Source organism: Mirounga leonina, unplaced genomic scaffold (assembly GCF_011800145.1).
Source record: "Mirounga leonina isolate KUSES-001 unplaced genomic scaffold, KU_Mleo_1.0 Mir_165, whole genome shotgun sequence".
NCBI lineage: Eukaryota > Metazoa > Chordata > Mammalia > Carnivora > Phocidae > Mirounga > Mirounga leonina.
The window spans coordinates 31,298,701-31,312,381 of record NW_023270415.1 but is presented as its reverse complement, the minus strand read 5'-3'; positions in this window follow the sequence as shown (position 1 = coordinate 31,312,381).

Here is a 13,681-nt window from a genome sequence, read left to right as displayed (position 1 = left end):
AAACAGAAGGATTTAATAATGTTATGAGAATACTTTGCACAACCATATGCAAATAAATGCCCAAACTTTGATGAAATAGATAACATCTCAGCAAAATATAATTTATCACACTTGATAATAATAAAAAGTTTAAACAGATAATTTCCATAAAATCAGGCAGGGAGAAAAAAAGACAGAGAGAGAGGGAGAGAGAGGAGAAAGAGAGGCAGAGACACAGAAAAAATGAGAGAGTTATTAAAGTACTGCTCTCAGAGAAAGGTACCAGGTCCAAATGATTCCACAGGAAATTCTATCAACACTTCAATAACTAGATAATTCTAATGCTGCACAAATTATTACAGAGCATAGAAAATTAAGAAACATTTAAAAATATTTTAGGAAGCAAAAATAACATTGATTCCTAAACTGAAAACATTACCACAGACCAATTTTACTTACTAATATCAATCCAAAAAATCCTAAATGAATATTAGCAAATAAAATCTAATACTACATTAAGAAAATAGTATATCATGATTAATTGAAGTTTAATAAATGCAAAGATAGAAATTAATTTGATACTATATTGATAGCTATGAAAATAAAAAATATATAACTATCTCTATAGAGAAAAGCCTGTGATAAAATTCAACACTCATTCCTGATTAAAATTTACTCAATAATATACAAATATACACACATACATATAATACTATATATTCAGCCCTAAAGCCAGCATCTTAATGTGGAAGAAATAGAAGCATGCCCATCAAATTCAGGAACAAGAAAAGAATAGTTTCTATCTCCACTCTTACTTCAGAAAATATTGTAAGTATTGCACATGAAATTAGTTTAGGAGAAAAAAATTAAGACCCATAAGAATCAGAAAAGAAAAAGAGTAAAAAATAAACTCCAAATGGATCAGTGATCTAAATATAGAAGATAAATCCATACAATTACTAGAGAAAAAAACACAAGTGTATTCCTTATAAGCTAGGCTTAAAAAAAAAAAGTCTAACTATAACTCAAAATTCCAATACAATAAAAGGAAATATTGAAAAAAATTCTGCATGCTTGCTCCTCCACCCTCCCCCGAAAAAACATTGAAACAAAACACCTATCATAGAAGGGAAAATATTTGCCATATATATCACAGATAAAAGGTGATCACTCCAAATATTTAAAGAACATTTTAAATTACAGGGGAAAATAATAAAAATAAAAATAAGAGCAAAAAATATAAATAGCTTACAAAAGGAGACACAAGAGACATACAAGTGACCTTTAAACATACAAAAATATTTAATCTTTCATGATTTTTTTTAAATGCATGTTAATCTCATCTATACTAAGAGCCCATATATTATTTAACAGATAGACAAAAACACAAAAGTTTGAAAACACTGTTTGAAAGTCGTGGGAGACAAGTACTTTCATGTATTGCTGGTAAGAATACAAAATAGATATAGCTCTGTGGGAAAACTTTGGCAGTATCCAACAAAACTTCCTAGTTTTTACCCTTTCTTGTAAAGATCCCACTTTAGGAATTTACCCTTAAAAAACATTTACAAAAGTTATATATATATATATATATATATATATACAATGGAATATTATGCAGCCATCAAAAAGAATGAAATCTTGCCATTTGCAACGACGTGGATGGAACTGGAGGGTATTATGCTGAGCGAAAGAAGTCAAACAGAGAAAGACATGTATCATATGACCTCACGGATATGAGGAATTCTTAATCTCAGGAAACAAACTGGGGGTTGCTGGAGTGGGGGGTCGGGTGGGAGGGATGGGGTGACTGGGTGATAGACACTGGGGAGGGTATGTGCTCTGGTAAGCGCTGTGAATTGTGCAAGACTGTTGAATCTCAGATCTGTACCTCTGAAACAAATAATGCAATATATGTATGGAGCACTGGGTGTTATGCACAAACAATGAATCATGGAACACTACATCTAAAACTAATGATGTAATGTATGGGGATTAACATTAACAATAAAGAAAAAAAAACAATGCATGTATATTTAGGGAGGATACGGGTCTCTTTTTTTGGTACTGTCTTTGTCCAGTTTTGGTGCTGGGATAATACCATCTTCATAAAATAAAAATGACACAGCAAAAAAAAAAAATTTACAAAAATACAATTTAAAAATATAACTGACAAAGGATTGACTCTATAAATGACTGTTCACCACAAATAAAGTATTATGCAACTTTAAACAAAATATAAAGAAAGTTTCTATGAACTCATATGTAGTAATTTCCAGGATAGGCTCTTTTCATGAAAAAAAAAATTAAGTTCAACAAAGTATCTATAAGGTACTGCTTTTTTGGATAAGAAAGAAGAGTAGAAATATTTAATAAGTAATGCCTTAATTTTGAAAAATAAATACAGGAAACGAAAAACTTAAAGCCAGTGAAATTGACTACCTACAGGGCTGGGTGACAATGGCATGGAAATGGCATGGAAATGGATAGGAGTAAAATCTCTAGTTGCTTGGAGAAATGCTGATTCCAGGGCTAAGGCAGGGAAAGTATAAGGTAAGGCTAGAAGGTCTCCTTGTTACAGAAAGTAAGGAATTCCTTTAAAAAATGATGTGAACATGTCAAAAAGATCTTGAAGCCAGCCTGAATGGGCTCCCACTAGCCAAATGTAGGACTGTTTGGGTATAAACATAAATAAGAATATAATGCATTGAAATAAGAAAGAAGGGACACCTGGGTGGCTCAGTCAGTTAAGTGTCTGCATTAGGATCCTGGGGTCCTGGGATCTAGCCCCTCGTTGGGATCCCTCCCCTTGGGGAGCCTGTTTTCTCCCTCTCCTCCCTGCTCGTGCTCTCTCTCACTAGCTCTCTCTCTCTCTCAAATAAATAAATAAGATCTTTAAAAAAAAAAAAAGGAGTAAGAAAGGAACCAATAGTCTATATTGTTGTTAAATAATAACAATTAGAGAGTGAGGAAAAGGAAAAGCTCTTCCTTATGGACAAATCAATTAACAAATGTTGAAAAAATTACAGAACTTAAAATGTATTGTTTTTCACCTATCAAAATAATAAAGAAATAATGGGTGCTGATAATACTGGTGAATATATGCAGGTCATGATGGTCATATCCCCATAAAGTTTCTCCCTACAGATTACTTATTAAAAAGAACTTGTGCAATTACTAAAACTAAGGGATAACACCTTATTCAAATGATCAAGCCACATGTCACCAATAATGGAACAAATAACATCATATTCTGTACAGAGGACAAAAAAATCACCTTTGGGGTATGCCTGGAAAAAATGTTTAGCTTCAATCAAATCATGAGAAAAAAATTACATTAATCTGTATTCAAGTGCATTCTTCCAATTTAGAACCATTTGAGCTTCACTCTGTTTTGAGATATGGCTAAGATACTGTCAAGATGGTGTCTCTCCTACTTCAATTAGGTGTGATAAATTTAGCTTTCATATAAATGAATAGTCAACAAAGCTTTACTTTATTAATAGACTAAAATAAACACAATGTGTTATTCTCTGGATCAAAAAACCTATTAAGGATTTTATTCAGATAATTGGAGGAATTTGAATATGGACTATATATTAAATAATTGTATTTTTCAATGTTACATTTCCTGATTGTGATAATTTTAGTGTAGTAAAGTAGGAAGAGTATCCTTGTTTTTTTTTAATTTTTTATTGTTATGTTAATCACCATACATGACATCATTAGTTTTAGATGTAGTGTTCCATGATTCATTGTTTGTGCATAACACCCAGTGCTCCATGCAGAACGTGCCCTCTTTAATACCCATTACCAGGCTAACCCATCCTCCCACAGATGAGTGGATAAAGAAGATGTGGTATATATGTACAATGGAATATTATGCAGCCATCAAAAGGAATGAGATCTTGCCATTTGCAACGACGTGGATGGAACTGGAGGGTGTTATGCGGAGCAAGTATCCTTGTTTTTTAAGTCACATGCTGAAATATTTGAGGAAGACAAAGCAAATGTGATTAAATGTTATCTTTTGGTGAATGTGCTATTCTTACAACTTTTTTTTTTTAAAGGTCATATGTTAACATGACCATTGTTTGTTGTTTTTTTTTTTTTTTTTGCTTTGAGCAAAAAGGATTTATTTTTTTAATTTATCTATTTTTATTAACATATAATGTATTATTTGTTTCACGGGTACAGGTCTGTGATTCTTCAGTCTGACACAATTCACAGCACTCACCATAGCACCTACCCTCCCCAATATTTGAATTTTTCAAAATAAAAAATTGCGAAAGTAATGCAGAAAACTAGGCAGTGATATAAATATAACTGTACTTCAAAATTTGGGTTTTAAAATTCCTTAATTAGAAGATTTCTAACATTTGAGTTCTTTCATTTTTGTTATTTGGTTTTTAAGTTTTATTTCTAGATTAATTGGTAAACTTAAATGATTTTTCTTATTTTTCAAAAGTTACTTTAAAACTCTGGCATCTCAACTCAAAGGTGATTCTTAAGTAGTCCTGAGGAAAATACCCGTAGCTGTTTTTGAGTTGTTTTAAAAATTTGCATTAAAAATACTGAGATTTTGTTACCTCACTAACAATTGAACCAAAGCACTTCCAGCTTAGCATATGTTAAAACATTTATGAGAAATAATCTTTGACCGAAATGTAAAAATATCACTTCTAAGCATCAGCAAGTCTTTCTCGCTTGCCTTATATGAATCACTTAATGGATAAATTGCTCACGCCCTGTGTTTCCTGCTGATTAGAAGTTGCTAGTAGCATGATGCACATGAGAAAAATCGCAAATGTTTCTCAGAAACCCACAGAGCAATGTTTTTCCAACTTTGCAGAACATTGCCAAAAATATCTACCTGAATCACAGGCACCTGGAATGGATATCAGAGCACATCACAAAATTTTAACATCATGCATTTTTCATTTCATTATAGAAACTGCCCACTTATGAGGTGGTCAGCTAAGGAACATAACTACCAAGACCATCTAAACAAACAGAAGATCTAGTTAGATTTGTAAATTTTTTTTTAAATTTTATTTATTTATTTGAGACAGAGAGAATGAGAGACAGAGAGCATGAGAGGGAGGAGGGTCAGAGGGAGAAGCAGACTCCCTGCCGAGCAGGGAGCCCGATGCGGGACTCGATCCTGGGACTCCAGGATCATGACCTGAGCCGAAGGCAGTCGCTTAACCAACTGAGCCACCCAGGCGCCCCATAGATTTGTAAATTTTTAAGCTAAGAAAATTTATATAAAAATATAGAGATTGGTTTTTGGTATGCACAGGCAATGACTGAGGTGCCGTGAGGACAAAGAAGTTTTGGAGCTTTCTTTATGATCCAAAAAAAAAAAGATTCACAGTAATTGCTTAGCATACACAAACCCTGACCTAAGATACTATAAAATGCCAGCTGAAAAGAGAAGCAACTAATAGAAATATCAGAGTCAATATTAAAAAGTGGAGTGTAGTAAGAGACATAAGAAGCACAAAGGAGTTAAGAAACCAAATTGAAGAAATGTACCTATTTCTTCTGAGTATTTTAGAATTCATATTTTATGACTCTCATGACTTATTTAAATAAACCCAAAGAAGGATTCAGGGGATGATGGCATGCAATTTTCCAAAATATTCTGCAACTTAATTTTGTGTCACGTCTGTGAGCTTCACAATCACTATTCCTTCTGCCATGAAAACATTCTTCTAACATTTACTCCTTTACCACTCAGGTTTTGGCCCAGGCCTGAGAAATCTCTGACTAGCCTTGACTGCCCATCCAAATATTCCTCTTTCATAATGCCCTGGAAGTACTGATCTGCTTGTCCATTTGGTCCAACGCTTTCTTGAATAAAGGGATTTGTGTTACTCAGTTAAATTCTTAGTACATTGTCTGCAGCCCCAATAAATCTTTGTTGAATGGGTACATGGATGAATGGGTAGACAGATGCCTCTTTGTTTTTATTTCAGTATAATTAACATACAGTGTTATATTAGTTTCAGGTGTACAATATAATGATTCAACAATTCTATACATTATTCAGTGCTCATCATGATAAGTGTACTCTTAATCCCCTTCACCTGCTTCAACCATCTTCCCACCCACCTCCCCTCTAGTAACCATCAGTTTGTTCTCTATAGTTGAGTCTGTCTGTTTTTTTTTCTTTGTTCATTTGTTTTGTTTCTTAAATTCCACATATGAGTGAAAACATATGGTGTTTGTGTTTCTCTGATGGATTTATTTCACTTAGCATAATACCTTGAGATCCATCCATGTTGGTATAAATGGCAAGATATTTCATTCTTTTTTATGGCTAACATTCTACTGTGTATATATAACACATCTTCTTTATCCATTCATGTATATATGGACACTTGCTTCCATAATTTGGCTATTGTAAACAATGCTGCAATAAACATAGGGATGAATATACCTTTTCAAGTTAGTGTTTTTGTATTCTATGGATAAATACCCAGTAGTGGAATTACTGCATCATAAGGCCATTCCATTTTTAATTTTTTGAGGAAACTCCATACCGTCTTCCTGCACCAGTCTGCATTCCCAGCAGTGCTCGAAGGTTCCTTTTTCTCCACATCCTCACCAATATTTGTTGTTTCTTATGTTTTTGACTTTAGCTCTTCTGACAGGTGTGAGGTGATATCCCATTGTGGTTTTGATTTGCATTTGCCTGATGATGAGAGATGTTGAGTATCTTTTCATGTGTCTCTTGGCCATCTGTATATCTCTTAGGAAAAATATCTGTTCATTTTTTAATTGGAGTATCGGGGTTTTTTGGTATTGACTTGTATAAATTCTTTATATATTTTGAATACTAACCCTTTATTGGATATATCATCTGCAATTATCTTCTCCCATTCAGTAGGTTTTCTTTTGCTGTGCAAAAGCTTTCTATTTTGATGTAGTTCTAGTAGTTTATTTTTGCTTTTGTTTCCCTTACCTGGAGAGACCTATCTAGAAAAATGTTGCTATGGCTGACATCAGAGAAATTACTGCCTATGCTCTCTTCTAGGATTTTTATGGTTTCAGGGCTTACATTTAGGTCATTAATCCATTTTGAGTTTATTTTTGTGTATGATGTAGGAGAGTGGTCCAGTTTCATTCTTTTACATGTTGCTGTCCAGTTTTCCCAACACCATTTATTGAAGAAACTGTCTTTTCCCCATTGCATATTTTGTCTCCTGTGTCATAGATTAATTGACCATATATTTGTGTAATTCTGAGCTCTCTATTCTGCTCTGTTGATCTCTGTGTCTATTTTTGTGCCACTTTCATACTGTTTTGATTACTACAGCTTTGTCGTGTATCTTGAAATCTGGAATTGTGATACCTCCTGTTTTGCTCTTCTTTCTCAAGATTCCTTTAGCCATTCAGAGTCTTTTATGGTTCCATACAAATTTTAGGGTTATTTGTTCTAGTTCTGTGAAAAATGCAGTTGGTATTTTGATAGGGATTGCATTAAATCTGTAGATTGCTTTGGGCAGTCTGAACATTTTAATAAAGACAAATGCATGTCTTTGATTGCCATACTCCTATATGGGTCTCTACCACTGATGCCACCAGTCAACAGTCTAGGGTCTAAGATGTCTAAAAGGTGGCTTCATTGTGGTTAGGGTTCTCTGCACAAACAAGGAACATCACTCTCCCTTTTTTCACATTTTCCTACATGGAAGCCAGAATATTGCTGACTTATGGTACCAATGCCATTTTAATGAAGTCACTATTTCAAATATTTTTATTTTAATTTCCACTCTTCTGTACTCTTGCAAAAAAAGGGGGGAGGAGGAAGAGGGGAGGGAGGAGAAGAGGAAAAAGAAACCATTAAGACTAAAGGTAAATATAATCGACACAGGTCCAAAATTGCCAATCTTCTTTAATCTCAGCCTATCTTCAGATTTATTTTCCTCACTCTCTCTTTCTTAGAACGAGCTTTTCCTTAGAAGTTTCCTGTATCTTATACAAATAAGACTCCCCAGGTTCTCCAATCATGACCATGCATAAGTGACCTTGTGTGACTATTATTTAAGTTCATGTCCAAATTCTACTACCAGAGGTGATGTTATTAAATACTGTTGTTGCCTTTACAGTTAGCAAAATACTATAAGATTTACATTTATATTTCTCCCTTCATGATAAAAAAAAATCCCTGAAAAATAGCTTAGAAAGATTTTAGCAATAAAGAACATATTTACAAATGACATGCATCCATTCATTTGTTCATTCAACTATTCACTCAGCAAATGGCCATCAAGTTTTTACTAGGTATCATGTTAGAAGTGGTTTAGAATAGAGGAATCATGTGTTGACTAACAAACAGTGCACCTAGGGAAAGTCACATTATATAGCAGAAGCTTGAAGTGTGAAGTAGCTAAAGTTCCCATGCCAAGGGCCCTTCTTGATCCCACTTGGTTCTTGATATCAACAGTTATTTTATGACTATGATATCCACTCCATTAGTATGGAGATTGCCTCTAATACAGCCAGGAAAGGGTTAGGCTAAACCAATTTTTTGTCTTGTGGTAGATTCAACAGCAGTAAAAAATTTTTATGGTATATGGAAAGTGGCATGTCTCCTGTGTTCAAAACAGGATGCAATTCTAAGAATTATTTACTTACAGGAATAGTTTTCAAACTAAGCACAAAATCCTTTCTCCAAATGAAATATTGCCCATGTATCCCAGACTCCAGTTGGGCACTCTAAAACGGTTGGTTCAACACTTCCAAATTCTAAAACTCTATGCCCAGTGGAAGTCAGACTCTCCTCTTATATTTATACAAATTTTGGTGGTAGCATTTTTATGGATTCCTCTACCTCTTTGCCCCTTTTCTAAGAGAACTGCTTCTAAGAACGTTGTCAAACATCTTCTAAGTTCTCTGAGCAATGTAAGTTGTAAGGAGCATTCATAATTCAATAAGCTACAGTCACAGCTCCCAAAACCCTTGGCATTTCTGAAGTATTGAGAGACAAAGGTATTTCTTGTTATGTTAATGAGGTGACTTTTGGACCCCACCTAAGGAAGTAAACTGGTTGCCAGGAGAACAAAGCAAGGATTAAAGGGTTGGAACTTGCAGTCTCACAGCAACCTCTACCTCCAGGGGAAAGGAGAGGGCCTTGACATTAAATCAATCACCACTGGCTAATGATTTAATCAATCATGACTTTGTAATGATGGCTAATGATTTAATCAATCATGACTTTGTAATGAAGCCTCCATAGAGGACAGGGTTCAAATATCTTCTGGGTTGGTGAGTGCATGGAAATTTGGGGAGAATGGAGCACTTGGAGAGGACATGGAAGCTCCTCTTCCCTTCCCCCATACCTTGCCCAATTAATCTCTTTCATCTGGCTGTTCCTGTATTATATCTTTTTATAATAAACCTGCGATCTAGTAAGTAAAATGTTTCTCTAAGTTCTATGAGCTGCTCTAGCAAATTAACTGAACCCAAGGAAGTCACTGGAACCTTTGATTTCTAGCCAGTTGTTAACAATCTGTACTTCGGACTGGCTGCTAAAGTCCAAGGAGGAGATCATGGGAACCTCCAATCTGTAGCTTGTCAGTCAGAAGCAGAGGTAACTAGACTTGCAACTGAAGTCTGAAATGGGAACCAGGAGGAGGGGCAGTCTGGTAGATTGAACCCTTAACCTCTGGGTAGGTAGGGGCAGAATTGATTTGAATTATAGGACACCCAGCTGGTGTTCCAAGAATTATTTGTTGGTGTGTTGGGAACCCCCAGCCCAAAGTGGGAATTGGTCCAGGAATGCAATAGACTTTCTCCTTCCTTTCCTTCTCACCATTCTTAGCAGATTGCTCTACAGCACAAAAGTATGTTGTTCTTTATTATACAGAACAATTAAGCATACCCCTTTTCTTACTGCTGAATGTGGCCTACACAAATAATTAAAATGTTCCTACAATTACTAATTGCATTATTAAAAGTAGCTGTGGTTAAGAATAGCAATATCCAACCGCCCCCCCAATTCCTGTTATGTAAAGAAGTTTAATGTATAAACAGTTAAATAAAGGAATCATTGTAGTTGAACTGGGAGTACCCTGAGAACTCTGCCCTCTCATCTCAAACTCTTCCCCATCCAGTGTCAAATTTCACAGAACTTCTGAGAGCACTGAGAAGAGCACTGAGAGCACTCACAAGAGAAATTTTCTTTGAGTATTTCCAGATTATTTGATTTGATCAACTTTTAAGCACTCAGAGTATGCAAAATACTATAATTACACTGTGATGAATAGTAAAATAATCCTTTATGTTTTTCTGTTTTTTAAATATAATCACTTTAATTTCATATTTATAATAACCTTATGAAATAGGTAATATTATCTTTATTTTAACAGTAAGTAAACTGAGGCTTGTTCAAAATCACTGGGGCCTAAGGTATATACATACTCAACTTTATAGCTACAACCAAACAATTTTCTAAAGTGGTTGTACTAATTTATTTTCCCATCAATAGTGTAGGAATTCTGGTTGCTTCACATTATTCCCAACACTTGGTATATCTTTCTCATTTTCACCAATGCAGTATGCATGCAATGGTATCTCACTGCAGTTTTAATTTTGCATGAACTTATGACTAGTGAAAAGCACTTTCATATGCTTTTTTTTAACCATTTGGAATCTTCTTTGGTGTGCTTTTTTGCCAAATTCTCTAATAGCTTTTCTGACTTTTTGTGATTAATATATAAAATCAATTGATTTATTCTTTATATATTGTGAATGTAGGTCCTTTTCCAGATATATGTATTACAAATGTATTTCCAGATATATATATCCCTCTACTATGTAACTTGTCTTTTTACTCTCTTAATGGTATCCTTTATTGAACAAGAATTTTTAACTTTAATGGAATCCGGTGTATCACTTTTCTCTTTATGTTCTATTTGATAAATCTTTGCCAACTCTAAGATCATGAAGATATTCTACCATGTCTTCTTTCAAAAACCTTATTTTTTTTACTTTTTATATGTTAAATTAATTCTGAAATTGAATTTTATGTATGGGGTGTAGTAGGTGCCAGGATATGATTTTTCCATATAGATATCCAATTGACTCAGTACCTTCTCTGTATCTCTGCAATCTTGCTTTTGTAATAAATTAACAGACTATATAAGTGCAATCTATTTTTTGATTCTCTATTTTATTGGTCTCATTGGTCCATTTTATGCCAAAACGACCCATTTCATTTTGCTTCCCACCTCTGAGTTCACTTTACTTCTTTTTGAATACCCTTTTAAAAATCCTTTCAGTAGATGGGATACCTGGCTGACTCAGTTTGTAGGGCATACAACACTTGATCTTGGGGTTGTGTGTTTGAGCCCCATGTTGGGTGTAGAGATTACTTTAAAGAATCCTTTCAGCAGGTTTTGTTGGTGGAAAACTCTTTGCTCATGTCTGAAATTTTATCAAGATATAATTGATATATAACATTATGTTAGTTTCAGTTGTAAAATATAATATTCAATATTTGTATATATTGTGAAATGATCACCACAATAAATCTAGTTAATATCCATTACCCCACATTGTTATAGATTTTTTTCTTGTGATAAGAACTTAAGATCTTGCAACTTTTAAATATACAGTATAGCATAATATTTTTTCTTTATCCTAACAGATAGTTTAGCTGCCTAGACTTATAGTTATATTCTCCCAGTATTCTGAACATATTATATTCTGGCTTCTTTTAATGTTTCCAATCTAATTCCTGTTCTTTTGTAAACAATGTATTTTTCTTCATCTTTCAGATCTTCTCGATTTTATATTCTGTTGTTTCACTTTTACTTGAATTCATATATATGATCTTTTCTTTTTCTTTCTTTCTTTCTCTTTCTTTCTTTTCTTTCCTTCCTTCCTTCTCTTTTCTTTCTTTCCTTCTTTCTTTCTTTCTTTCTCTTTCTCTCTCTCTCTCAACTTACCTTGCCTCCAATGTTTCCTAAATCAGAGGATTTCTGTCGTTCATCAATACTAAAATTATCAGATGTTATCTTTTGAACAGGCAGTTTTATTTTCTGTTTTCAGCTAAGGAATGTCTACAAATTGTTGAATTTCTCAGTCAATCTGATAGATGTCTCAGGTTTTCAATATCCTTATCTCTATATTTCTCTTTCTGAGTAATATATTTGGATATATATAATATCTTAAATAACCATCTTAAATAACCATCAAATAAACAAAACTGTAATTCTTTTGGTCATGGTATCTTGCTCAATTCCTATTTTTATAAATATTTACTCATGATTTTTGACATTTAAAAAATATTTAATAGTTTCTTTCCAATATTTCTATTATGTAACAGGATCAGGAGACAGTGCTACTCTGAACCTACTGACTCTTGTTCATATTGCATTGTTTCTTTGTGTTTTTTCATGTAATTTTGGACTGAACTGATTTTCACTGGGGTTTGACTCTTCAATACCTTGGGTTAAAACAAATCTTCAGTATGTTTTTTGTTTGTTTGATTGATTTCAACGTCTTTTCAGGGGTATTATGGGCTCTTGAACACTTTTATGTTAATTCCTTATCTGAATGTTACCAGATCATATAGGTAGGGTAAATTCAAATCCCAAACGTGTATTTATGAATTATCACAGGAAAACAATTCAACCTACAGAACACTCCAAAAAAGTCAGTCTTTCAAGGCATTTTTTTTCCAGGGGGTGGATTTTTTTCTAGTCCACACTTCCCTACAGGTAGCTAGTTGAGAGTTCTGGCATTATTAGGTAAACTAAACTGGGTCTCAGTTGCAACTCTCTTTTCTGCTCCTTGGGTGTTAAAACTCAATCTCCTAGTTACCCAGACTGGCTAGTTCTCTCAGGATAGCAAGCACTGGTGAGGCTCAGCATCAGCTCACATCTTTTCTTCTCAAGGTATTTTATTTTTCTTTTTGATCCACAAGGCTATCCTTTTTTCCTAGTAAATTCAGCCATGAGTTTCATTTAAATGTTTGTGTATTGCACTTTATTTTATTTTGTATTACATATTATGTTTTTATCTATCATTCTTTCTTCCAGTTAAGGTTTTTCAGGTAGTCTAGTTTGCCATATTGCTGGAAGTGGAAATCTCTTCTACATTCAAGCTTTATATATTATCAGTATTACTTCATATTGACTTTTTATTAAAAAATTCTTTGTCATTTTAAACAAAGCCAAGATATTATGGCTAACATTCATAGCTTATCCTTTGTTATAAGCATTAAGGAATAAGTCTCCTACTAAAGTTCAGGAAAAAAATGTTGAACCTCTGTCTTTACATTATACTTAAAATTTGATCTGTATCTTTCCAGGGGTTCCAAAGTGAATAGGTATGTTCTATCCAGAGAGAACTGCCTAGTTCATATAACTTTCTCACCAAGAAAATACAAACCAAAAGAAGGTAGTCTAGTTATGAGCACAGTTTTATCCACTATCAAGGTACTCCATTGTGCTTCCAAACAGATTTATATAGCCAACGGCAAAGAATGTGTGAAATAACAAATGCAGTGAAATATGTATAAATGTGAGTAAATGAAGGAAACAAGCTGCATACCTGAGGAAACAAAATCTCCAATAATTTTCATTGCAAAAATATCCTTTGACTACTTATTATAACCAAATGCCACCTTGTCAAAATAGCTTCATATGAGTCCCATTGATTTATTCAGTATTTACTGAAAATGTAC